Genomic DNA, 27,540 nt, shown 5'->3' on the forward strand with positions numbered 1-27,540 from the left:
ATTGACAATACCTATCATTTGCCGTGTCATTTACATTTCCATCGTTTATTTTGCCATAAATATCACCAAAAGACCTTAAATCACTTAGGTGGCCCTAACTCACGAAGGGCCGACCCGAATATGTCCATCTTCGAACTTAGCCTCACTATTTCGACTATCTTTCAGGAAAAAAAAAAATTGAAATCGGATTTGATTTACTCAAGATATCGACGTGACAGACGGACAGACGGACAGACAAAATTTTTATTGCGGATTCGTCATCTATGAACATAGGCAAACACTTTGCCCTTACCGTCTGCTTCGAATTCCATCAATTACACACGGCATCGTAATCCTATAAGCCCCTTTGTACTTCGTACGGGGCTAAAAAATGAGTTTTCTCCGAAAAATTTGGTAGGTTCACGATAGAAGATCATCATCTTTGTAACCACAATTATTTACCTCACATCGTAAATGAAATTGCTTGTAAAATGGGTATACTGATTCAGCTTTCACGGGTACTTGTGGTTTACCATCAAGCATAATTAGGTCTCACAGAAAATTTTATTTATTTTCTACTTTGTATGAGAAACTCTTCCCGACCTCCCACTTTGATGTTGTCTTTCGAAAGTTTTGTATCCATTTGTTTCTAACATTCATTGATACCATTCACTATACCCAAGTGGTAGTACCCATTACATTAGTCTGAATTGAACACTACATTTTCGGAACGCATTCAGATGCCACACCATCGCAACTGAAACACTTTGTGTCATCGATTATATCAACACAAATTTAAGCGAAAAATGTCGAAAAATATAAAATTCGAAATGTCGAGAGAGAGAGAGAGAGACAAAATAAATCCATTAGAACGCTTTGTAATTGCCATACAATTATGGAGCAATTAAATGTTCAAATATTAACAAAAATTTTGCGCTTTGTTTGCTTAATTCTGCTAATGGATAAGAATTGTGTCCCAGCTATTGAACGACGAAGAGGAAACTGTTAATGACAGAGTGCCAGACTAAGCGGTTATACATTCGAATAATCGTAAATAAATAGAAGAGCTAGAGTGTCACTGTTTTGGATTCGGCAAATATTACAAATAAATAGTCTCGGATTTGCTATGTAGAGGATTTTCGAATTGTTGTAACTTTAAAGTTTTGGAAACAATTCCTTCTTCTTGCATAAACAGCATACGTACCGCAATTAAATCATTGAATCTAGTACTTCCGATTTAATCAGAAATGAGGGATTCTTTTGAAAAACAGCCTATCGAAATTGGAATTTTTTATATGTACGTAGAAAGGAATTCAACTTCAGAATCCAAAACAACTTTCAAAAAAATTCTTCGAAGCTTGTGTGACTAGTAGGGTGTAGCGGTTTTTACAAAATATGTTAGTTCTTTTAAGGCTCAGCCGGAAATCCACTCAGCTGGTCCATCTGATCATTTTATGGAAGAAAAAAAAATTTCAAACTTTGATTTTGTGCTGCCGCCAGATCGATTTTTGAAAATTTCGTCGTTTTCGGTCCACGTCACATATATCGATTTTTTACGGTGGGCTCGGTGTACATAAAAAGTTGAGTCAACATGGTAATCTAATCTCCAGGCTTCACAGATTATGTTATAAAAATGATCAAGTCTAAAAATTTTTTTTTGAGTTCATGACTGATCGTCAAAGTTCCCCGATGGTGATTTTGAGACTTTAATCTCGCCTCGCAATTTGATGAAAATGTGCAAAAATGTAAATTAAACTTTAAATATGCTAAATGGGCAGCGGTGAGTCAAATACAACATCTGATTTGATTTGGGACACCTAAATTTGATATTTATCTGACAAAAAGTTGTGTTTTTGGTACATGGAATATTGGTGGCGATAGTCGAATTACCTCAAATCAATAATTTTTTAGCTTATAATGTATTCCCAGGTTCTGCCAATGCGAAACCTTCAATTTTAAGCGTTTTCTAAGCTAATTTACGTACTGTTGACAAGTTCTAGAGCCAGTGGCTACGTCTCTTTACATTTTCAAATTTTGATGTATTTAATGTTGTAAATTAGCTTAGAAAACGCTTAAAATTGAAGGTTTCGCATTGTCAGAACCTGGGAATACATTATAAGCTAAAAAATTATTGATTTCAGGTAATTCGACTTTCGCCACCAATATTCCATGTACCAAAAACACAACTTTTTGTCAGATAAATATCAAATTTAGGTGTCCCAAATCAAATCAGATGTTGTATTTGACTCACCGCGGTCCATTTAGCATATTTAAAGTTTAATTTACATTTTTGCACATTTTCATCAAATTTTGTGGCGAGATTAAAGTCTCAAAATCACCATCGGGGAACTTTGACAATCAGTCATGAACTCAAAAAATATTTTTTAGACTTGATCATTTTTATAACATAATCTGTGAAGCCTGGAGATTAGATTACCATGTTGACTCAACTTTTTATGTACACCGAGCCCACCGTAAAAAATCGATATATGTGACGTGGACCGAAAACGACGAAATTTTCAAAAATCGATCTGGCGGCAGCACAAAATCAAAGTTTGAAAAAAAAATTTCTTCCATAAAATGATCAGATGGACCAGCTGAGTGGATTTCCGGCTGAGCCTTAACAGAACTAACACATTTTGTAAAACCGCTACACCCTAGTGACTAGCTAGAGGGCATTAAAAACCGAAAACTTGCACTTTTCTTACAGAAATTTCTCCAGTTACACGAGCTGTTGAGAATCGTCTCAACGGCGTATCACAAGGGAGTTCAATCTGATAGTAACTTGAAACACGATCCAATTGATGCTTAACAATTTATTGATCAGTTTCCACGGTAAAGAAACTTCAAATTTCTGTATAAAAGAAATAACAATTTTGTAAGAAAACTACCTCAGGAAATCAATTACAAATCAATCTTACGTTTAGTTTCCCTTTGATAGAACGACTACGTTTCTTAACGGCTGTATATGCGTGTGCGTACTCTTTGGCTAATCTAAATGCAAATCTACTTGAGTACTGAAATTTTCAATGCGACGACCAAACAAATTACCTGAATTCGTTCACCTATTAGCTAAGAACAAATTCGTCGCCGTTTCTTCAATTCAATAGAGACATAAGCCTAAAGTAAAGAAATATCTTCAATTTCACGCACATGGTACGCCATCACATTTCAATCGTTTTACCTTTACAGCTAGTCTCGCAAATTAGAAAAAACAAATGAAACGACGTTAGCACACACGCACCACAGTTAAAAACGATTTCTCCTTATCTCTAATCACTTCGATAACTTCTGAATAAATTTGGATTTTAATTTACTACGAGCGACTTCGTTCGTATACTATGCGACTTATAGTTAGAAATTATTTTCTTTTTCTTCTTCCGGGAACCGACTTGTCAGTTCATCTGACAATACTTCAGGCGAAATCATATGACTCAGATCAGTGTGGGGTCGTGTGGGGTGTCATTAGAAAGGTAATCACGTGTACTATTGAGCCGAATGGGACTTATTGGGTTTAAAATTGATTGACACTGAAATATGTGCAGTTGAAGTTTTCAACCAAAGACTTACTCTGTTCTTACAGAAATTTCTCGAGGTAAACAAAACGTACATGATCGTGTGGGGTAACTATCATTTGAAAGGTAATTTTATGTGCTTTTGGGAAAACTTCAACGGCACATATTTCAGTGTGGATAAATTTTAAACCCAATAAGTGGCTATTTGACTCAATAGTACATGTAATTACCTTTCTGACGACACCCCACATGACCCTGTACGGCTCGTGTAACTGGAGAAATTTTGGTAAGAAAAGTGCAAGTTTTCGGTTTTTGATCAGCTTTCACCAGCCACACAAGCTTCGAAGAATTTTTTTGAAAGTGGTTTTGGCTTCTAGGGTCGAAGTCCTTTCTAGGCAAATATACAAAATTCCAATAGAAAATGCGTCCGATTTCGGTAGGCTGTTTTTCAAAAAAATCCCTCAAATCTACTACTTCAAATTCAATCACTAAGTCTCTGATACGAGATTTTTTAGCTCATTAATTAGCCCCAAACTTTTTGTTTATTTTTGAAGTGGATAACAAAGGTTGGATGCATCACAGAATCACTCGGATTTGGTTTTACACGCTTTACATGTAGAGACACAAATGAAGATGCAGAATGTGAGTAATAAGTTGATAATAGAATTTATGAATGAAGCCAATTGCGAGGTGCAATCAATCATTTCATTAAAATAATTGGAAATATCGTGGAATGTAATTGATCGGTTTATGACCAGGCAGGGAAATGGTGCTCTCGTAACAGTGTAGATCAATTACTTTAAATATTGGCAAGACTGTCTTGCAAACACTTATAATGTAATTTTGTCATTAATTTCAAAATCTGTCGATTCTTACCGGGTTTTCTCTCTTTCTCTAATTTCATTGCAATTTGGTGATGAAATCCACTTACAAGTGGTAACGAATTAACACTCAATTGACTTCTTCGATAACAAAATTTCGCTTATATATCAGTGAAAACCTTACCATTGCGCAACACTCACTGGTATTCACACCGAAAATATTTAATATCAAAAGTGTACAAAATAATTCGACATTAAAATTTTTGAGAAAAATATATTTTGCTGGTGGACAATTATCCATCGAATCGGAGAGCAGTTCGTTTTTTATCTTTTCTTCAATTTTATTTTTTTTTTCTTTTTTTTTACATAATATTCGATTAATTTTCGAAAATTTTTATTAATTTTATCTCATGATAATCTCTGTTCGACGTGGCTGAAATTCTCGTTATGATGAGTGACTAAACAGTATTTCTGACAGTTATTGCGACATGATGATGTTTTGATTCTTTTGGTATGTTAACGCGTTTAAGCCGTGTGTGTGCTATGATGATTGTAGTTAAATATATATATATATACGGCCAACCACTCTTGGATGTTGAGTGCATTTATGTATATATTATATGCGGTGCATGGATGTAATAGTCGAAAAAAAGAAGCTTCAGTCCGATATTAATACAACCTGCAAGAAAAAAAGGAATAAAATTGGAGAGAAAAATCGAAGATAATTTAAACTGGTTTGGGGATAGGTATTAATATGTTAAGACCGATTTTAAATAAATTCGATCTTTTATGCATAACAATAAAATATTTAAAAAAAATTTGATTGTTGTACAGAAGAAATGTAACCAAATTTATTCAATGCGATTTTGTTTTTATTTATTTCTCTCCGAAAGATCTTATTTGACTACTAATTAATTGGTCGTTAGTACAATATAAACTGCTATTATGCGAGTAGCTTTTTTATTATCGAGAAAACGCGTTGTTAATTCATCAGCGGTTCTTTGACCTGGACTGAAAGGTGACAAAATTATAGTTATTTGGCTGGATGGTGGTTTTTTTCTTCTCATCTTGTTTAGACAGTAAAAAATAGATAAAAAAATGATTTTGAAAAAAAAAATAATTTTTGATTTGGAACAACAAAAAAATTTATTGGCTAGTTTTATTACCAATAATTTAAAATAAATTTTCGGTTAAATAAGCCCATAAAAATCGGTAAATTTTTTTCTCCTTCGTTAATATACTTCACGTATCTATACATCGGTGAATATTAGAAAATTGTAAAATTCAATATTGTAAGTTTTACGATTATTTTATTAGATTATTCACACATTAAATTAAATTTAAATTTACGAAGAATTTTAATTCCTATGTTTTGAGACAGTTATAATTCGATTTGAAGTATACTTAATATGACACTTTTTTTTCGGAGATAATAATTTTTATTGCTTTCATACTTGGTGGTATCAAAATGTGATACGTGCGTTGGATCATTTTCGATGATCGTTGTGTGTTGTTTTCTTTTCTACTTTATTTTATTGGAAATGATTAACAAATTGTTTATTTGGTATTTTTGTTCAATAAATCCCGATTGTTTATGATCGATCGTAAATTTAACATTCATCGTATCGAATAGATAAGATTTTAAGGTTAGCATAATACCACATACACAAGGCTTAAACAGGTGCAGCATCGAGTAGAAATTATGTATGGAATGGAGATCGGTTTTTTTGTTGTTGTTGATTTTTTCTTCTTTTTGCTAAAAATTTATTTTCAGATTTTTTAGATGCTTCGATTTTTTCGGTTAACCGGATTTTTTTTGAGAAATATTTTAATCCCATGAGCATTTAGAAGATTAAATTTTTTTTGGTTAGAAAAATAATTCTTGGGATAAATGACATTCGGAATTTAGTTTGACTTTTTTTTTTTGACTTGATATTATCGAGTCGTTTGTATTGAATTCTAAAAATTTCACTTTTTTATCAACGTTTCTGATAACCTTGTGCTCAAAATTTGAATGCGAAAAAATTAGTGTCGTAATAACGCTATGTTATGGTCGTTAGAATATAACCAGAAGCTTAACCTTTAATAAACGACACACATAATCAAGCTTTGTTTACTGATTGTCGAATCTGTTACTTCTCCTGTTTAGAGTTCGAAGGAAAATCTTTTACTTCAAAAGTTTAAGCTTAGATTTTGCTAAAACTTTATTAACAGAAACTGGGCACATCATTTAATTATGTCGTCGTTGTCGCAAACAGATGACTAGTCGTTTCCTTGTCCACTCAGTTCATCAAAAGGCGATTCTACCTCTAATTTCTCTTCGTATTTCAATTTTTTGGGTCAAAACAAACAAATTTTGTTCGAAGGGTAGGGTGCGTTTTTCGAAAGTTAGGTGCTTAATTGATATCCCGCCTAAATGTATGCTAAACTAGACATGTACAAATTAATCGTATTTAGGTAACGTCACCGGAGTTACACATTGTAGTATACATCGTTGCAGCCAAGTGAGTGAATTTAAGGACGTTTACACTGCGATGTAATCGCTCGAAAAATTCCATGTTGAATTTTCTGACACTGGAATGGAACTCAGATTATTTTGATGGATGGCCCGAATGTTATGGTTTACACTGTTTACAATTAAGAGACATAATAATCAACCTAATATATGCAGTAGCAACAGTACGACAGTAATTTTCTACTCATCCTGCTTCGCTATTTCTCAAAAGATGTCGTTACAATAAACCCGTTATTGCAACGACATCTTTTGTGAAATAGCGAAGCACGGTAGAACATTGTGTTTTTACTGTTTTTACTAGATGAATTTAGGCCAATTGAAATGCCAACATGTAGAGATTTCAAAGCGATGGTACAGTAATTAGTTTTTCAATCGGCCAAATATTTGCTACCCGATAAGAATTAGGAAAACCGTTCGCTCTCATTTGATCAATTACAAACTCTTATCGCTTAGCAGCAAGGACTTTACTAGGGTAGGAATGTGCTAGGGAAACCGCTGGTAAAGTATATAAAGTGTATAAATAATTTGATATCTGATATCACGATTAGCTAAAGTACCTCAGGCTAAAGCACTCGGATTCTATTGCTCATCTGGATACAAGATATCAAATTTCTTCACTGGTGACTATTCTAGTGAAGGAATTTGATATCTGATATTTCATATTTGTTCTATTGTTCATGAATATCTTCCGTTTACGATCTTCCGCTAACACTCGGTTGCTCATCATTTTGCGAAATAAATATCAATTTTCACTAATTTATTTTTGGCTATTAACACACACCATAAAAAAATCGCAAAACGCTAATTGATTTAAAACTGATAATGGCACATTCCAGTCACCTTTTCGCCATATCTTAAATGCTTCTGAACATTAAATCACACATTTTGTGTATTCTTCGACATTCGACGCAGAATAAATTTCAGAATTTTATTTTAATTTTCACTAATAACTGTTCGCTCACACCTTATCCATCCAAACCGAAATATCAACAAATACTCTTGCTGATGATGTTAACTTTTAGCTTTCGATATAAAAATCAAGCTTTCACATAAATTGTACCATTAAACGCATCGCTGATTAATCGAAAACGTATTAAGTTACTAATTACATGCAATTAATATTCAAAATATTTTCTTAAAAAAATTAAGAAAAAAAAAGAGACAAATTTATTATGCAAAATCGATTAAATAAATTAAATTTAGAACAAAAATGGATAATCTTCTTCGTTATGTTGACTTACTGTAAAATTGATAGATAAACCTTTTAGGCCTATGTTCCACAAAAATTCTAACGTTTTTTCTCTGTAATTTAAAATGATAATTTCTGGGGAAAAAGATGCTCAGTTTCATAATTGATTCTGTCGCTGATCACTCAACCTTTTACACGGATTTTTTTCTTACGGATTTCGTGATTTTTTTCATACATTGTCTGCAGAGCCTAATATTTGGGAATCGTTTTTGAGAATTTTTGGTAATTTAGGGAATTTTAGGGAATTTAGGGAATTTTTGGGAATTTTTTGGGAATTTAGTGAATTTTTAGGAAATTTTGGGAATTTTGGGAATTAATTCCCAAAAATTCCCTAAAATTCCCAAAAAATTTCTTTTCTCTGTATTTTTATAATTAAATGCTCGTAAAAGATCAGCAAAAGTTCAAAAACCTTTAAAAACTATGAACAAGCAAAAAAAATTTGGATTTGTTTTGGAATTTTAGTGAACTTTTGAGAATTGGTTCCCAAATATTATGCTCTGAAGGATATAATTCTTGTCGATGTACTCGCACCAGCCAGGGCGTATACTCTACTTGTAGGTCTCTCCAAAGCCGACATTAGTACAACACTACAATAATTTAAGAGCAATCTACACTCCGACCCCCTATGAAATACATTTTTGATGATAACTTTTTATTTGAATTATTTTTGAAAAAAGTGGCCTCATCGTTTGGTGCCAGAACACATAAGGTTTCGATAGCCACTGGAATTGTCCAGATTGATGTAGTGTACTGAGAAAAGACTCAAAACTCCTAAAATTTGTGTTTTTTGTGATATTTTTTGGACTTTTGAGTTTTCTCGGCGTAGACTGCATCAATTTTGACAATAAACCGCGAGCGTTAGTCCATATTATTTTTATTTCAATGAACACATCAAAAACACACTGAAAATGTATATTGATATTGGAAAAGTGGAATTTTAAATTCTTAATTTCAGTTTAAAAAGCCGCTCCAATTTTCAAAAAATCTCGCGCTTGAAAAAAACAAAACAATTTCGTGACTTAACAAATTGGGATGTTTTATTTGTTGACAGTTTGTTTTAATTGTGATCACCGAGATAACCAAAAAACCAACACTAACAAACAAAATATTCCTATCAGCTGACAGATACCTAATATAACATTTCGATTCTTTAGAGTTTCCGTACGTGAGTTCATCATGGCAGTGGTTTTTTTTAATTAATTTCTATAAAAAAATAGAAAAAGTTTTTATAACAAAACTAAACTTTTATTAAAAAAGGCTCGCGGTTTATTCTGGTGGCTATCGAAACTTTATATGTTGTGGCACCAAACGATGAAACCACTTTTTTCAAAAAATATTCTAATAAGAAGTTATCATCGAAAATGTTTTTCATAGAAGGTCGGAGTGTAGACTGCTCTTAAAATAATTATTTTTGAGTTATAGCCGCAAAAAGGTTTTCGGTTCCCTCTGAACCTTTGAACACTTTAACCGAAAATTTAAAAAAATGTTCGAGAAAAAATGAAAGATATGAATTGAAGACGAATCTATCACTCCTTAAAATCGGAGACCACTTGTTCCCCTATCACCATCATCTCCAGTTTTGGCGATATGCAGCTTAAGCTCAATTTACTGAATATATTATATTCAATATGTTCTGAAATATTTGTTGTTTTTTTTGGGAATTTTTGGGAATTTTTGGGAATTTAGGGAATTTTTGGGAATTTTTGAGAATTTTGGGAATTTAGAGAATTAATTTCCAAATATTAGGCTCTGATTGTCTGACATAGATGTTTAATTTAGTAGCCAAACAAATTACATATAATCTGGAAATACATACCATCGTTCGAAATAGACGGAGAAATTTGTGACCTACCCTACATTCAATGAAATTCATTGGACAAAAATAAGTTAGAAACGTTTTTGCTCCTTCACGTTCCTTAAATACATAAACGTATCACTCAGTGGTTACGTACTAGGCTTCCACCAAAATGATCCGTGTTCGATTCCCGTGTCAGACAATTCCAAATGGGATTTTTCTAGCAATTATATCTAGTCTACTACTTCCCTTGGTCTGAGTCTTATTATGGAGATTAATCGAATATTATTTCATGCTCTCAAAATTGGTTTCGCTTTGTGGAGTAAAATAGGGTTCGCAGGTGCTGTCCACGTTGTACGTTAACAGGTTTTTTTATCGGTTCCTTCGGCACCTACAGCTTTTTCATGACTAAAATTTTGTTTATATAGATGTTCGCTACAAAAGAAAATCATTGTGCAACCTCTCATCCACATACACTTTACTCAACGCACTTCAAGCATGAGTGGTAATCTAAATAGAGTACTGAAACGGTACAGTGTATCAAACAAATTTACGGCCACTGAAATGTATCTCAATAAACCAACAAAAATGCAAAAGAATTTTTAATATGGAAATTTACCCTCCTAAAATATTAACACTGCTGTATAGAACGAAGAAGTAGAAAGTAAAATTGGTATACCTGGTTGGTGTGGCATCCAAATTAATGATCCATAAAATTGCTACTTAAACATTGCATCGAACGATCAACAAAGTAAACATCGTCACGAGCCGCATTTTAATTAATATTTGCTCAAATGTTCCTATTTCGTAATTTTCACTAAATTATTCATAAAAAAGCGAATAAAATGTTTCAAAAATGCATTATTGTGGCAATATGTTTTTTTTTTTCTTCTCCTCTCTCTATTTTGCCTTGCACAACATAAGTAACGAGGGAAATGGTAAACCTATATTATATAAAAACATCCATCCTTAATGATTCCCTCAGGCAATCTTGTCGGGTATATATGAATTCATTTTACAAAACGAGAAGAAAATTGTGAAATCATAGAGCTCTCTGTATTATAATATACTGTGGTGAAAGTCTAGTCATCAGTATATCCTCTGTATTGCCTATACTCCCAACCTCCCAGCTACCTAGACGCAATGCACAATTGTTTGATTTTATGTTGATATCGTGAAATGGAAAATATTATGTGGGTAAATTAAGTAGAAAATATTAGCGATGATGCAGTTGATATTGAAATAATTGGGAGGAAATTATTGCATTCTCCGCTGGGAATTCAGGGCAATTTAATTTTATGAGTTTGTCTGTCGATGGTTGTAATTTGTGATTTTGAATCCTTTAACCAACCGAAAAAAATATGGAAAATATTAGTGATAGGGAGAGAAATGTTGGTTTTGTTTTGTCATCGATTCATGTGATACATCATATGAAGCGACGTTAATCACTAAATATGGGTACGTTCAGCAATCATTATGTCTCTGATTCAGTCCTGAGATATCTTAGTTCAATACAAATTTAGCTGAGAAAACATCGCGAGTCATCATTTACTTTAGTTCAGTCAATAACTTCACCTAATGAATGTAAACCGAATTTTAGAACAATATGTTCTAAGTCAAATCTTAACTCCTTCATTAACGGCACTCACATGCAATTTACAAACTATTGATTGACCGTTAAATCTCGATCTGAAGTTAATGTCTTAAAAAACACTGCATTCATCGGGTCTTTTTTCTCTGTCGTTACGCTATGTAATTTTTGTGATAGCTGGTCGATTAGCATGTCTTCTTATAAGTACACATCAATGTCTAATTACAAAATCAGCTGTAGTTTTGTGTTTTTTTTTGTTATTTTTTTTTTTTAAATTGAGCATGAGGCTGCATTGCATGGCTCGTTACATTTTACAACTAATTTCACGCACGTATTACATTAATACATTACATGTTCATACATTTAATGGTTGTGTATGACAATTTCGAAAAGTCAGAAAAACTTTGAGACTTCAAGACTTTCAAATATGATGGAACAACAACAGAATATTCGTAGAGAATTGCTAGATTAGAATTGTCGAAGTTTAGTGTAACAATAAAAGTTTTCACGGACAGTAAGTATATAAGCAGTATAACCGGATTATGTCACTTCTATTGTTTTTATAATTTTCAACAGATTGATACTAAGAAAAATCTAGTACTTTACTTAACTAGGCCCCACCTGTTGGGTGGGTCAGATCGCTTGACTGTTTGTCTGAGCTTCTCAATAGTATTTTTATTGACAATGATTTATTGATTTATTTCAATGAAATGTAATTTTGTATGTTGATTGCCAATTGCCACAAAAACGCATTTAGAAGAAGAACTACGAACGGTCTAATAAATCTCTCATTGATGATTTAATTCTGTTTAGTTTCACTGAAAATCTTCGAAACTATGTATATAAAATGCCCCGGTAAAAAATGACGTATGTTTTCAAATACATTTTAACTCGTGTCAATTGCGGCCCTCGCTTCGCTCTGGCCGCAAACTTCACACTCGTTAATTTTTGTTCTATTTATTCGGTTTTGTTTACAAGGCAGTCACATAACAAGAAAAATACTATTGAAATAGATACAAAAATTCTGTTAGCAACATCAGCTCGTTCGTTAGACCAACATAATCTATCTTAGAACCTAACCTCAGGAATTGATTCCATTCTCCACCAAACATTTTGTTTTTAAATCGGTTGAGAATTACTCCAGTCGTGTTAACAAAAAGCAGACAAGGCTTCTTCGAGAACTACTCCCAGATGGTTGAACCGATACCGCCCATTTTCGAATTTGACCTGAGGATTTCAATACTTCGTCGAGTAAAAAAAAGTTTTTGAAAATCGGTTGAGATTTACTCAAGTTATCGTGTTAACAAAGGGCACAAAATTTTACATTTAACGTTTTTTCATCACATTTCGATACATTTTTAATCATAGTGAACGTGTTATGTACGGTGTATTTGTTTTCGTAAAACCCATGACTTACAGTCAAGGGAATTACGTCTTTAATTTCGCTATATAAGACCATAGAATGCAGACGTCATGGCGAATATAAATATTTCTCATTACAGTCGATAGCAGATGATATAACCTTAAAAAAAACATTAAAAAGGTTTCTTAGGCTCCTTCCTTCGTCTGGAGACTCTTTAGTGGAGAGGGATTACGTCATCAGTTCACTTTTCTCAATTCTATGTCAACTCTACTACCGATAGAGAATCATTCACTATTTCGCTGAAATATATCGTTGAAATAAAATGGCATAATAAAGCACATAACCTCAGGACTCTGGAACAGTAATTAGTTTTTATGCCATTCAGCATCGTAATATGAAAAATTTGCAAACTTTAGATGCCACTGTGGCATAGAATGTTGGATGAAACTCGATGCAAAATACTTCATTTGGCTTATGATGTGTATTATAACACATGGTCTGCGGCCTCGTGTCATAATTACACATCTAGAGCCTAATAAAGTACTTCGCACTCGGTGTTATAAATGACTATCAGTCAAAAACACTCAAAAGAGTAAAAGTGACGCAAGTCCCTGTGCATACTTCCAAAACAACTGATATCGCTGGAGGTGACGCATTCTGCGCTTGTACGCAAAAACTGTAACAGCAAAAATTTGACCAAAGTAATTCTAGAAACAAAATTTTACCAAAAAAAAATTGCGTCACAAGTGGCAGATGCTGAGGAAAGTACTTTTAAGAATTTTTTAAAAATAGGCAAGAATACGTCCTAATACGTCCGAATCATCTGCCACTTTGTGACGCAAAATTTTTTTGGTAAAATTTTGTTTCTAGAATTTCTTTGGTCAAATTTTTGCTGTTACAGTTTTTGCGTACAAGCGCAGAATGCGTCACCTCCAGCGATATCAGTTGTTTTGGAAGTATGCACAGGGACTTGCGTCACTTTTACTCTTTTGAGTGTTTTTGACTGATATCAGTTCTTTTGGAAGAATTAGTAGATTGAAAAAATTGAAAAAAAAAATTTAAAAATTTGAAAAATTTGAAAAATTTGAAAAATTTAAAAATTTTAAAAAATTTTAAAAAATTTAAAAAAATTTAAAAAATTTGCAAAATTTGAAAAAATTTAAAAATTAAACAATTTTGAAAAATTTTAAAAATTTTGAAAAATTTAAAAAAGTTTGAAAAATTTAAAAAATTTAAAAAAAATTAAAAATTTAGAAAAATTTTAAAAAAAATTGAGGCGAGCAGAGCTTACCAAATACCAAAAGCGAACAAATCTGTTCTACCATACCCATCCACACATACACTTAAAGGTGTTCTTATATGGGGCTAACTTCGAGGAGCCCTAGCTCCGAAAAGAGGCCGGTTACCCCCAATTTTTTTGTTCTGGAATGTCTTAGAATGACGACTAGAATCTACTCCCAAAATTTCAACAAAATCTAAAGAAGACTTTAGAAGATAGGAAACACGGACGGACGGACGGACTAACAAAGTAACGTAGGATTTTTTCATTTCGTTTAAAGTACTGAAATTGACCAAAATGTATGGAAATGGGGCTTCTTGGAAGATTTTTTGCGTGGCCAAATTTTAAGCTGCAAGAACGTGTGATAGCTCGTTGAACTCGTACGGACGCCTAGTTTTTTTTAATGGTAATTTGGAGTCATTTGTCTTTGAATTGTAGAACTTCAATATTTGCTGTATATATGGTTCTGCATTCTACGACAAAAAAAATTGAAATTTTTTCTAGTAATAGGACTTGCGTCACGGGCGCTATGCTAACGCGCGCCCATGATTCTGCAGTCTACGACAAAAAAATTTTTTGAAATTTTTTCTAGTAATAGGACCTGCGTCACGGGCGCTATGCTAACGCGCGCCCATGATTTCAAACCCTTATCTCCAAGAAAATATACGGCCGATTGAAAAACTGATAAGTGTTCCGGATTCCTGAGGTCATGTGCTACACGAGTCAAAAATTAATTATTTTTCTGTTGACATTGGTTTTGTTGCAGCGACACCTTTCAGTTAAATAGTGAATCGTTCTCTATCGGTAGAGTTGACATAGGGTTACTTTCTAGTTATTTGGATCATGTCTGGTGTACTCATCTAATTGTTGGGTGTCGATTAGCACTCGAGTAATAACTCTATGGTTCGTGACGGCACATAATTTTACACTTTCGAAAAACAGAATGAAAAACGATATTCCCAGTCTTGATTTTATCCTCGATTATTTATTTATTCAGCAAAGGCTGAAAGGGCTGAAATTTACAATGAGAGATTTTTCAAAGCGAAAACAGCAAATTCACGGTCATTATGCACAATCGAAAGGACTGGGAAGACCCTTATTGTTTGACTCAAGTTTATTCTTGACGTGCTTGTGCTTTCTCTCTGTACCCCAACCATATACCCGGTAGATTCAAAACTCATCACGCTGCAAAAGGATTCAATTTATTCATTCCAATAGATGTATCGACGGACGTTACCATGCATGTTGTACACGTATCATCATGTTAAGATCTGATGCAATCAATTTATTTTATTGGTAAGGCTGCATGGTTGACGTGATTTATCGTCGAAGTTACCGGTCAGACATATGACGATGGTAACCTTTTACTATTTGTTCATGTTGTACTACACTAAAAACACGGAGTATTCTCTCAATCAACTGTATAAGCGTTCCTCTTCTATGGAAATTTCCCACTATAAATCACTCGCTTCAATACCGAAATGTTATTCACTTGAAAGTCTGACCACGTCCACCGACCTCATCATATGTAGATTAAGTAAAATTGATTTCATTATTGATCTCAAAATCATTTAAACACCAATCAAAACATCGAGCTACATAATTCAATAACCCAATGCCATTGTATAAACATCAGATATATATACACACGGTGAGCATGATTCTTCGCGCATAAATTAATCGGAGATTTATTGAAGATATAAAATTAATTTGATCTTCCATCATAAAACTTAACGACCCAGTTTAATGTTTAAACAAACAAAAATTTTAACATTTTTTTAAAAAACAAGAACCACACACACGCTAACATTTCATATGAAATTATAATGTTTTGTACAGCATCCCATTAACTGATTAGAAATTATGTGTTGGTACATTATTGTCGAATGCTGGCATTGATGATGGTGACATTTACATTTTCTTCTCTTCTCTCGCTCGACCGTAAGCTCGTTTTTAATTATAATCGGAAAAAAATGGAAGAAATTTTATCTCGAATTTTAATAATTTATTTTCGTTTTTTAAATTAATTATTTTATCCCATTGTCTTGCGTCGTTGTTCTTTTTTCCGTGCCAATATTAATAATGTCAGCTGTGCTGCAAAACAAACGATTTACTATTTTTGTATTCTATACTTGAGTCAGGTAACCTGACCTATGCTAACAATATTTCATTTAAAAAAAAAATCTTTCATTTTCTCGCAACTCAGCATGATCTTTGTATATCACTAAAAATTACACTTCAATTCATGTACACACCAAGGTTAGATAATGACAAGTGATACACAGGAATATTTATTAAAGTTATTTTAATTAAATTTGTTGTAAAAAGTAAATTAAGTTTTTTTTCCCATTTTGCTGTTGAAGGAAATACTCTAAATAGATTCATTCAATTAGACGCTCTCTGTACTTTAAACAAAATAGCTAAATGCAGAAACGTACCTTTTACAAGCCAACTTGAAGGTAACACCCACATTTTTCCACCCGACAATATTCATTTACCCACCCACGATGAAATTGTGTTCTTAATGCAAAAGACGCTCGGAGGCATGAACACACACAGTGCCTAAGTAAACTGCCCCAGTAGAGTATATGAAATGCATTTCTAAGTAGTTTCATTATTATGAACTTACATATATAGTAAGTTGTATACGATGAATACATTGCGCTAGATGTTATGAAATGGATTGTATAATATAAAATATAGTCGCAGATATATACAGGAGAGCATACTGTTTGCTATTCAGGTTGGATACATTTTGTGTATATTGTGTTCTTCAATCAGGAAGAAAGTTAGGAATAAATAGAGTACGGAACATACAAAAACCATGCGATCAGAAAAAAATTTATTTCTACGTGAACAACATACGATTAATGGTCGATGGTCGAATATTTAATAGAAGTTAAGTTAGGAACAAAGATGAACTAGAACACAAACAAGGATATTGTTGTACGAAAAAGAAAGCAAAGAAAATGCAGGAATAAAACATAGACCAATAAGCAACGTGATTAAACTTATTTTCTCCACTCAAAACACCATGAGAAAATGACGTTTGGTTGACAGTTTGTCTGGTGACAGTTAGGGAAAGAAAATGTCTATTTTCTTCCCTCTTGTGATGACAGTGAAAAAAATGTCTGATTTCTAACCTCTTGTGTTGACAGTGAAGAAAATGTCTATTTTCTACCATCTTGCGTTGACAGTGAAGAAAATGTCTATTTTCTACCATCTTGCGTTGACGGGGAAGAAAATGTCTATTTTCTACCTCCTTGCGTTGACAGGGAAGAAAATATCTATTTTCTACTATCTTGCGTTGACAGTGAAGAAAATGTCTATTTTCTACCTCCTTGCGTTGACAGGGAAGAAAATATCTATTTTCTACTATCTTGCGTTGACAGTGAAGAAAATGTCTATTTTCTACCATCTTGCGTTGACAGTGAAGAAAATGTCTATTTCATACCATCTTGCGTTGACAGTGAAGAAAATGTCTATTTTCTACCATCTTGCGTTGACAGTGAAGAAAATTTCTATTTTTCTTCTCTTGTTTTGACATGGAAGAAAATAGAAATTTCATCCACAGAACTAAGAAAATAGTTATTTACGTATCTGTGGTGGAAGCTAGATTTTCGGCAATCTCTCGAGTTGTAGCCCGAACGGAGTGAGGTCGCCGAGCGAAAGTGCCTAAAATCAATCGTTCACAACAGATGCTGAGGGCCTAAATTACGAGAAAAATTCCGAAATTTATGCCTAAGGCATGCAAAATTTACCAACCTCCTCTGTCATATGTTATCGAGAGCTAAAACAAAAATAAGCGAGAAGTACTCTGAGAAACTATTGGTACCTGCCAATTGCCAATGAATGTCTTTCACAACAAAAAGTATGTGCAAACTGATGACGTAAACGATTTTTGTGTAGATCTGTTGACAACAAATGAAGTAAAAGACCTTAAAAATATAAAAGTGATAAAGTTTTCTAATGTGGAAGGGTAATCAATGAAAAGATAAGCGAAAAGAACTTTATTTTTACGATGCCAACCAACAATGGTACAATTCATTGTATTTATTCGTTATATGGACCCAAATTATAACTACTTATAATCTACTCCTTCAAGCAAACGCATTTAAAAACAGGGAGGAAATTAGTGGCAACTATGGAAAACGAATACTAATTGAGTTCGAACTTCAGTAATAACTTTTAATTCAAAATCAAATTACGGTTATTGTTCAAGTTACGTTATTTGAGCACCAACTGAATTCCTGAAAGACAAGTCCTCTCCTCAACTGTTACTTAAGGTTACACCGTAGTTAATAAATCATCACGCAAAGTCACCCTACTCGTTAACACATTATCTACAGCTTCTCAATTTCTTTTTTTTTCTCCTCTCAATTCTTCTAATTCCAAAAAAAAGTTGTGTAATCAAATTCGTATTTATAATCGAAAGTCTAAACCTTACCAACAGAAATACCTTCAACAGACGAACAACAACAACAAGAAGTGGAAAAAAATCTCAGTTCCCATATCAATCAATTAATAATAATTTATTTCGATATCATACATACCCAGACGACCGGTAATACTCGAAAAAGATGAACAGAACAAAAAAAAAACGATATTTTGACAGTACTGTCCCTATGTGTGTACATTTCAGATACAAAATAAGACGACACATGAGCACGGTTTATATTCCTATAAAACACAGCTCACACATAAAATCTTGAGACGATTGGTTCCGCTTTTCAACAAAACTTGTTTTTCTTGAAACAAAAAAAAAGTTTTTTTTATGACATTTTAAGTAGTGTGAAGAACGATCGTTAAAATTTCGTATATGAAAAATGTATTTTTTTCGGTTGGTTTTTTCTTCGGAGCCGATATTATTTTTTGGTATATATAGGAAAGGCGATGATAATAAAATTCAGGCTAGAAAAATTAAAACGGAGTAGTAAATTATAGCATGAAATGCCAATCCTTATTTGACGATGATGTTATGCTTTTTTTTGGACCGGGGAGATAGATATTGAAGAAGAGTTGTGTATACCTTTCTTGAAATTTAAATAAATTAAAACTTAAAGCTGCGTCCAATGGCATCATCATCAATAAAATATTAGCTTAAGTGAAACATGTATGGCATAACTACTTCCTCATTTAACTTGATAGCCTACCGGATACTTAATATAATCTTCAAGAGAATTATTTATAATATTTGAAAAATCCAGAAATTCCATTCGATCTGATTGGTATAATATCGAGTCTAACTTGCTATCGAAAGAAATAATTTGATCGGCAAGTATAGAAGTCACTAACCAAAGTGGCTCAAATCAACTTGGATTATTTTGAATTCAGTAGATTATATCAAGTTCCATGAAGGATGAAAAGAAATCGTCTATTACTGGACTGCCGTAATTTGGATGAAAAACAATTTCCAGTGGAAATAACAAAAGAATTTTTATTAATTCTTTTGTAATTTCATTGGAAATTGTTTCTCTTCCGAATTACAGCAGTGGACAGATCATGGAATTCGTCATAAAACAACTGAAGATAATGCAAGTACTCAGCGGAACACATAACTTATAGGACCCTATTGTCTGTTGAATTCGAGAAAATCACAATATTTTTTGAAGGGTGAGATTTAGTTGCATTATTGAGTTGTGTTAAAGATACACTTCATTTTTGCTTCGTGTACCAGATTTCCCAACAACCATTTTCATACAAGCGATACTTGAAGCTCATTGTCTGCTAAAAGACGCTGGAAAGAATAATTCTTGAATAAAAATGAACCTCGTGTGAAATACGGCTGTCACGTCGCTCTGGCAGTAAACTTCACACTCGTTTAAACTTTATTTTTTCCTATCATCAACACCAAGATATCACTCAAAAAATTCTTTTCGGAATAAATCCTGGATTATTACTCCAGTACAGTGATAAACTCTCTAATTGACCGCATTTTTCTAAAGCTGTTATTTCTCTAGCTTCTCTCATTTCTCCATAACGAATATATAGAGAAAGGGTAGATTCGTCGAGGATTCCTCAAGATATCAATATATCTAAGACCACCCATCCATCTTCGAACTTAACCTCAGGAATCTGTCATATAGGGCTATTCACCTGTTACCTTGTTAAAGATGATAAACATAGCTAACGCCGACCCGTACGAAACACCTATTCGTATCAAAAGCCTTTACTGTGAAACTCTTCATTTCTTTTACTTCCTTCTCTACTGAAAAGCTATTCGCCCTTTAAAATCACTTACATTATCTTTCTTTGCCTTGTTAGCATATACAAATAAATTGCCGGAGGCAATAAAGACAGTCCCGTACGAAGTCAACTTTCATAAATTCCTATTTAAACAGCTATATACCGCTATATTTACCTATATTTCACTGTAAATAAACATTTCACAGAGGAATATGCTATTATATAGCTCTATATGCCTGTATATAGCTCAATATAGCTGTATATGGGTATATATAGATGTCCATATATGGAATGCCTGAAACACCCCACACACATAACACATTATTTCCATGTTAACAGAAACACTCTAAGTACCATTTTTCCCAAGATATTTCAATTTTACTAAAATCCAATATGGCCACCGGCAGCCATTTTGTTAGGAGACCGGAAATTTTACCGACGCTTTACATTCGTTAATACCTTTCAAACAAAAAAAAATCATGAAATTCGTTCAAAATTTACTCGAGATATTGACAAAATACTCCACGTTCACTGTACGGCCGAGTAGCCAGATAAGAGCTCACTCCAAGAGACCTAGCTCACGTTCCGGAGAACATAATTTCAAAAACTCTTTTTTTCCTGATTGGTACGGTCAATACCTATCTAATAAAGCTATAACAGACGAAATATGTTCAAATGTGGCCGACCTACAAGCAAAAACTGCTTGCCGCCCTGTGCCTGTTTCACACCAAGGGGTCTAACTCACGAGTCGGTCATCCGATTTCCATAAACTTTTTTTTTGTCGATCGGTATTGTAAATACCTTTTATTTGACGTATCACTTACAAGTTTAACGTTTAAATGTCCGGAGATATCTTCGAAAAACCGTAAAGCACTTATTGGGCCACAGCTCGGGAGGGGTCGATCCAAAATCACTCATCTTCGAACTTAGCCTGTCTTTTGACATTACTAAACGAGAAAAAAAAGAATTTTCAAAATCGGATGCGTTTTACTCAAGTTATCGTGCAGACGGACAGACAGACATTTTTTTTTCCACTGATTTGGCATCTCTAGACAACCACAATAGGTTTCCCCTTACTCAGGGAGTCCAATTGGACATGTTACGGACGTATGCGTAAACCTATAAGACCCCAGTACTTCGTACGGGTATAAAAATAATGACAAGCTCTGGGTATATGATCCTTTATATCGTAAAATGTATGTTAAAATAATTGAAGTACAAGATTGGAAATCAACAGATTAAAAATACTTTGACCTATGGAAGTAATAGACTCGATAATAATAGTGGTCATACGCTTGCCATATATAGCTGGTTCATTCATTGTGGAATAAAAAGGTTTTTTGGAAATCCGTTGAGGATTACATCATGTAATCGTGTTATCAAGGAATCAAGGACAAAGTGTGACAAACATTTTCATAGTGAACATTTTGAGACAAACATTTTAGAACATCAGGTGCTGCAAATTCTGCACATCAGTGAAATTTACCCATTGTAGCTCAAATTTTGTAAAATTAATCCCGCGTATTGGAAACTCTATTGAAATCCTATATTTCTGCATTATATGTAATATGCTGTCGCTCTCTCGTTCAGCCGATATCGGTGTCCCACTAGTTTTCGCAGATTAATTGTGCTTGTTTTTCTTAGAATTGTAGAGACTATTTAAAATAAAGAAAACGTACGGTCCGGTGGATGGTACATGAAAATTATGTTGTGCGACCGGCGAGGCCGAACCAACGTTTATGTGTTTATTCAAATTATTTTATAAACTCCTACTGTGACTATGTGTTACCACCCAACATTCTGGACCAAGGTGCACAATCTACAGTTAGTAGATTAAACATTAAACATTCACAAATCACTTTAAAGCATTATGTCTGCGTTTTTGGAGTGATCTAATTTCATAGCATGGGATTCTGTTTCGTATGCTGTGTTATTATCAAAGAACTATTACGCCAACGAATTTCGTACGTAAAATTCCATCAAGTCCTTTACACAATTAATTAAATGTCAAAGAGATGGACAGATAAGTGGAATTAATTTAATTAGATTTTAATTTGTAAGAAATTGTAGCTCTTGGCTGAACCCAAATAGGTGAACCATGAACTTAACATAATCCCAAGGATAAATGAATACGCATGACCTAATATCCACAACAACATCAAGTTTCATCATTTTGTGTATTTTAATACCATACACCACATTTATATATAAAATATCTCAATAAAATTACATTCTACACTCTTCTAGTCCACATATATATTCACGTATAATTCTCATACGAAGGTCATAGAATACGTTGCTGTATAACACATTAAGATACAAACAAAAAATCCACGAATTGTATCTGTTACATTGACACCCAGGCTGATCGATTAATTACTGCCAGCTGACATACCATGACTATACTTTCAGAGTGTTTTCGAATTGATTGTCATTCTTGATGAGGTAAGATAAAAATGCAGCTTACGGTACAGCATACCAATTCCAATAAATATTTATCGTAAAATTTTGTTTCTTTTTCGTTTTTTTTTTCTTCTTGCTTAAATCGATCCGGTCAAAGTCAAATTTAAATTTAATGTGCATGGGCTATTTTTGTGTACAGTAATACGAACGTTTCTTCACATTTTGTCGGGTTTTTATTTTGGATGATGGAAATTTAAGCTTATAACTGTTTGGTGCACTAAACGTGCCGAGCGTGAAACTAACTTTTATCTTTCCGGATACTTTTGTGACAATAACAATTTTCTTAATTCCTCACATGTTCTCGACAAAAACGGTAGGTACACGATTAAGCAATGATCTACCTCAAACGTTCCTTAAATCTAGAAAAAAACATAGCTAACGCCGACCCGTACGAAACACCTATTCGTATCAAAAGCCTTTACTGTGAAACTCTTCATTTCTTTTACCACTTCATTCTCTACTGAAAAGCTATTCGCCCTTTAAAATCACTTACATTATCTTTCTTTGCCTTGTTATCATATACAAATAAATTGCCGGAGGCAATATAGACAGCCCCGTACGAAGTCAACTTTCATAAATTCCTATTTAAACAGCTATATACCGCTATATTTAACTATATTTTCCTATAAATAAACATTTCACAGATGAATATGCTATTATATAGCTCTATATGCCTGTATATAGCTCAATATAGGTGAATATAGATATATAAAGATGTCCATGTATGGAATGCCTGAAACACCCCACACACATAACAAATTATTTCCATGTCAACAGAAACTCTCTAAGTACCATTTTTCCCAATATATATCACTTTTATTAAAATCCAATATGGCCACCGGCAGCCATTTTGTTAGGAGACCGGAAATAGTACCGACACTTTAAATTCGTTAATACCTTTCAAACAAAAACAAAATTCATGAAATTCGGTCAAAATTTGCTCGAGATATTGTCAAAATACACCACGTTCACTGTACGGCCGAGTAGCCAGATAAGAGCTCACTCCAAGAGACCTAGCTCACGCTCCGGAGAACATAATTTCAAACACTTTTTTTTCCCTAATTGGTACGGTATACCTATCTAATAAAGCTAAAACAGACGAAATATGTTGAAATGTGGCCAAGCAAAAACTGCTTGCCGCCCTGTGCCTGTTTCACACCAAGGGGTCTAACTCACGAGTCGGTCATCCGATTTCCATAAACTTTTTTTTTGTCGATCGGTATTGTAAATACCTTTTATTTGACGTATCAGTTAAAAGTGTAACGTTTGAATGTCCGGAGATATCTTTGAAAAACCGTAAAGCACTTATTGGGCCACAGCTCGGGAGGGGTCGATCCAAAATCACTCATCTTCGAACGTAGCCTGTCTTTTGACATTACCAAACGGGGAAAAAAAGAATTTTCAAAATCGGATGCGTTTTACTCAAGTTATCGTGCAGACAGACAGACGGACAGACGGACATTTTTTTCACTGATTTGGCATCTCTAGACAACCACAATAGGTTTCCCCTTACTCAGGGAGTCCAATTCGACGTGTTACGGATGTATGCGTAAACCTATAAGACCCCACTACTTCGTACGGCTCTAAAAACTGCTGGAAATGTTAGTTTTCATTGATTCTTAACTTTGGGAAGAGGATAGATCTTTCGCAGTGATGTAATTCTAAGAACTGACATCTAAACACATCAATCTTTCCTCAAATCCAGAGGACACATCACAAAAACTGCTAGAAATGTTTGTTTTCCTTGAGTTCTAGCTTTGGTATGCATTTGGGAAGACTCAGATCCAGTCCTACAGTTACATATCATTCAAAGGTATCATAGTCCTGTAATTTCTAAAGTAAAAATCGTTCGAAACGCTTATTTCACACAGTTTTCTGTGAAACAAAAAAACTTGAGAGAAAAGTACTGGTTCTTCCTAGAGCTGTGGCGCCCGATTCTTTGTGCTGTCAGAGCTCGACCAGCGAAATTACCTTTCCAAAAAGTGTGGGGTCAACATTGAATAAGAAATGACCAGTGAAATGAGCCTCAAAATAAGAGGTTTTTTTGGGCAACTTTTCCGTGAAAAGGCAGTTCTGGTCACTTGACAAAAATTTGTACTAGTTTTAGGTATTGGTTCAAAGTTTCCGAAACCTTTTAGAGTTATAAGCTTTACAGTAAAACCCAGGGCCTATTTTTGGAAATTTTTTCCAAAATTTCCAAAAACTGCGAACGTCCAAAAACCGAGTTTTTCCATAATTTCTTACTGTTTTGGCAACCCCGGAGCTCAGCCGTATGTTTTAGCCGGCTCTCAATGATTTATGTTTGATTATTGACGCTCTCATCTTTCAAATTAATCATGCTCGTCTTCATTTGAAACCTGATAGTGTCAAGAAATAATCGAGAGTCAGTTAAAACGCAAGGCTGATTCAGCAGTTGCCAAAACCGTTCGAAATGGTGAAAAAATTTGGTTTTTGGACGTTCGTAGTTTTTGGAAATTTTTGGCATTTTTTTGGAAATTTTGGGAAAAAAAATTCCAAAATTTCCAAAAATAGGCGCTGGTAAAACCCGTTATTACCGGTTCGTGAGCGCAAAAAAAGTAGTTCGGAAACTTTAACCCCTTTATCATTGTTTCATTAATTTACGATTTACTGCTCATTCATGCGCTAAAAGTTAACCGAAATCTGTACTCTTATAAGTAGTTTCTTATTAGAATGCATACGAAACGATCTAATATTATTGAATATCTGTGTCTTGAAACAAATACAAAAAAACATATAGAAAATAGAAAGCAGCATGAATACCGCTCAAAGGAATATTTTTGACATTTCACAGCAGGATCTTACGCCTAACCACTCAACAGCATGATATTTTCTTGATCTTGCTGAGGAGTACCTGGAAAGAAATTCCGTCAATCGCATTTTAAATATTTTGCGAAATGTAATTTCCTGAAACAACAGTATCGGTCAACAGTTTGTTAGCGTAGCGTTTATAAATGCCAAACGGCGTTACGCATTAAATCTGTTACTACTTTTATTACATATTATCGGTAAATCTTTTACTTGATCAGTTTTGGCAAACATTTTTAATAAATGGGATAACACTAGCCAGATACCATCGTTTATTTTTTCATCGTTGTCGATAATAGATGACTAGTTACTTCTTGAAGGTCATTGTCAGTATCTGTTAGTAAGGCACCGTGACGCATGTTCAAACTATAATTGGTTTAGATTTGGCCGAGATTTTGTATTTTTAAATCTAAATTTTTGCTTGGAAATGGTCGAAATTGACCCAATCTTTGTTTGCTTGTGGAAAATTTCTATCTCGAAAACGGCTCCTACGATTTTGCTGAAATTTTAAGAGTAGTTTTTGGACATTATTCTAAGATTTTTGGCAAAAAAAAAATTTGGGGTCAATGATCTCGTTTGGGAACAAAGGATTCCGGAAGTTGGCATAGAAGCCCAATATAGGTGTATATAAAATGAGTGTTTTGGGTGTATGTGTGTGTCTATTTGAAAAATGTGTGGCAGTAGGAAAAGTGTTTCAATTTTAGGGTCTTAGATTATCTTTGCAATTTTTTGTGCAACCGTTCGATGATGAGCCACCTCGAATTACTCAAAAAAGGTAACCCCGACTACAAAATCCACAAGTTATCAATAATATCTTAAAAACATGATTGCTGTAGAAATGCCAAACCGATTAATGAATTCATATGGTTCTGATGTTAACTCAGACTCTGTAAATGTTGACAATTGTGATGACCTAGATTTTTCAACTATTTTTCTGAGTATCATCGAAAGCAATACAAGATCTGTGTACTACAACCACAAAACATATTTTAAAAGGTCCTATATAGTCCAGTAGCATGGAAGTACCCGGTGTCCATGGAAATCCACAAAAAATACGAAATATTTTGTTCACAGTGCTCGAAAATGATCGAAAACTGAAAAAGTGCACTCCAGACTTCCCCCTCCTTTTTCCGAAAACTGACAGGATTTAAGCTTGTCACCCGAACTTTTCTTTTTCAGTGTACCAAGAGCTATCCAAATCACCCAAGACATCCCGTGCACCTTTCATGGACACGGGCACTTCTATGGCTACTGCTCTAACAGTTGATGAACAAAAAGAAATCGTAAATTATCAGCAATTTTCCGACTTTCCTTTTCTTTGTGAACTACACTAAAACTCCATTGACTTCTTTCACAAGTATATGTCACATTATGGTAGTTAAACTAGCACCACGGAGATGTTTTAGACTTCAATTCTTTCAGGAGTTTGAAGAGAAGCCCGGCTGCCATTACAGCTGTAATGGATTTTTTTAAAAATATTTTTTAACCTAATTGGATAAACCGATTTTTTTAAGCGTCTCCAGGCACTTTTTCACCTACTTCGAAACCTTTTTATTTGACTTCCTAGCCGTCGAAATTTTCGAATCGGCTCTCAGCATTGCTTTATCCGTTCGATCGATTTTTAATTGCTACAATGCGGTACCAAAATAAATGCTGGACTGACAAAAACAGATTTTTGAAATATTTACACATTTGGTCACTACGAAAATTAGAAGCCATTTCCAATTTAACCAGCAAAACCCGAAAATTCCTATTTAAAACAACATTGTAACATTTTTCGTGTTATTTTGTATGTTATTGCGGCTAGGCGATATATGGTGCTGATACCATGTTATGTATATATACCGAACACGGTAAAATGTATGTAAAATAATTTGTGTTTAGTCATCTCGAATAACAACCGTTATTATTATAATATTAAATCAATATAGTCTACAAAAATGTAATCACCACATTAC

General features: G+C 33.8%; 1 long non-coding RNA gene across 1 annotated transcript in view; it reads right to left on the bottom strand.

The window, feature by feature from the left end:
• Positions 1-4,835: 4,835 nt before the first annotated feature.
• Positions 4,836-27,540, bottom strand: part of LOC119072951 — a 68,310-nt gene continuing 45,605 nt past the window's right edge. Inside the window, exon 3 of the long non-coding RNA XR_005086963.1 lies at positions 4,836-4,994. This is a non-coding gene — a long non-coding RNA (uncharacterized LOC119072951). The remainder of the gene's footprint in view (positions 4,995-27,540) is intronic.

Source organism: Bradysia coprophila (assembly GCF_014529535.1).
Source record: "Bradysia coprophila strain Holo2 chromosome IV unlocalized genomic scaffold, BU_Bcop_v1 contig_84, whole genome shotgun sequence".
Classification (NCBI taxonomy): domain Eukaryota; kingdom Metazoa; phylum Arthropoda; class Insecta; order Diptera; family Sciaridae; genus Bradysia; species Bradysia coprophila.